The sequence below is a fragment of the Tarenaya hassleriana genome, unplaced genomic scaffold (genome assembly GCF_000463585.1).
Source record: "Tarenaya hassleriana unplaced genomic scaffold, ASM46358v1 Cleome117, whole genome shotgun sequence".
NCBI classification, from domain to species: domain Eukaryota; kingdom Viridiplantae; phylum Streptophyta; class Magnoliopsida; order Brassicales; family Cleomaceae; genus Tarenaya; species Tarenaya hassleriana.
The window spans coordinates 253,858-255,979 of record NW_010962061.1 but is presented as its reverse complement, the minus strand read 5'-3'; positions in this window follow the sequence as shown (position 1 = coordinate 255,979).

Here is a 2,122-nt window from a genome sequence, read left to right as displayed (position 1 = left end):
TGCTATGATTATATCAGTTTCACTTGATCTTCTCTCTTTTCGAGTTTTGATTTTGGAAGGTGAACACTATCGAGCAACCGAGACGACGTGCAATGTGGAATCATTCGCAAGTGGAATGCGGGGAGGCATCTTTCATCCTTGGACACAAGGTCATACACTCACTTTTCCCTCCTATTTCACTTAGCTCCAAATTTCCTATTCCACATATCCGCCCCTTCGGATTCGAGTGACACCGCGGACGGTGTCTCATTCAAGTCTGGGGGGGTTGAGCATCTAAGATCGCTTCAAGTCCCTTTTTAGAGTGCATTCACACATTCACTTGCATATATATATAAAAAAAAATGATCTCTCACTTTAGATGCATTCCACACTTGCATCTCTTGCATTTGCACATATAGACACCACCTAGTCTTGCATTGCATTTGTTACATATAGGTCTAGAACATGTAGGAGCATACGCATTGCATAAACCGTTTTGAGTTGAAATTGGTCGACGAGGAGATGATGGTGATAGCTGCTTAGAGATTGCTTAGCTATTTGGACTTAGACCTCTAGGTGTTCGAGTAGATTGTCGATAATAGGTGAATAGCGAACCCTCTCTTTAATGCTTGCGATTCTGGGTTGTGGGGTATATTGTTGTCTTTAGGTATGCCAAAGAGTAGGACCGACCGAACCTAAGTTAAATATCTCCCAAAAACCATTCCCATAGCTTCTCCCATAGGATAGATAGTCTCTTGGAAAGAATGAGTGGTAGGAATAAGCGAAGAAAGTATACACATCCCAACACTCCGCTGTCACTATTTCGTTAATGAAAATCATTCGATGACATGAGTGCATCGAAATTCGATGGTTCGGGTCTAAGTTGTTGGACAATTGTCATGATCATTAGAGAAAAAGCAAAAGCGGAGACACTTGTCAACTTCAACGTCCTAGGAACTCGGGATATTACTTCTCTTAGCACTTTCTTGAAAGGAAGAAGAAAAGAAAAAAAAATGTGAACAAAATAAATAAAGAGACGAAATATCTTAGAGGAGAAGAACGGTAAATAGGTTCAGGAGAGTGCTTGGAAGTGGGAATTACTCTTATGGTAGATTAAGGACGACATAGAAATTCCACACTTAGGAAAGTTTAGCTGACAAGAGAGAATAGCTAGAGTAGTCTAGACTCGATCCTACTCCCATAAGTTGAGCAGTGGATACGCAGCTAGATCTTGAAACTCATCAAAGACCGATTTCTAACTCACTGTCCTTCTCAGACTTCGTGTTTCATTGATTTTATTTGCTCGAGGACGAGCAAGGATTTAAGTCTGGGGGATTTGATGGCTCGAATTTTATCAGGATTATATACCGAGTATGCCTTTGGTTTCTAAATGGTTTCCACACATACTAGACATATTAGAGCCATCTTTAGGTCTCTGGGACTAGGTTTTGATCATTGCAGGAACTCGAGGGTTTTCGGGATGAAACGGAGAAGACAGAAGCAGAATTCCCCAGATTTTAGGCCTGGAACGGACGGACTGGAATACAACGCAGAACGGACGGTCTACAGGTCAGAACGGACGGTTTACAGGTCAGAACAGACGGTTTACAGGTCAGAACGGACGGTTTACCTTTGCAGAACGGACGGTCTGATGAGCCGAAGACGAACTGACCTAGCAAAAATCGAAGCCTGGTCCGGACTGGTCCGGGGCTGACCAGTTCTGGTCAGCCGGACCAGGACCACAAGTCTCCTCAGTCCGCCAGCGGACTCCGAGCCGAAGTCTGACCAGATCCGAAGAACAACTGGTCCGGAGCTGACCAGCGTTGGTCAGCTGGACCAGCACTTCTCTGCCTCTGCCCAGTCAGCCGCTCGCCTGCCCCGGTCTGCGAGCCCAACCCACTGAAGACCTGGTCCTGAGCTGACCAGATTTGGTCAGCCGGACCAGGACCACTTTGCGCCGCGTTTCCGTGCTTCATTTACTCCCGGTCCGCCGGACCAACACCTGGTCCGGCTGACCGCATAACCTGAAACTGAATTAAGTCCGATTCTTCGGACTTTTGAGGGGGAGCTCGATTTGGGAAAGCAAAGGAGGCGATTTTCTCTCCTCCAAAAGACCTAGGGCCGAATTCTTGAGGGAGGAACA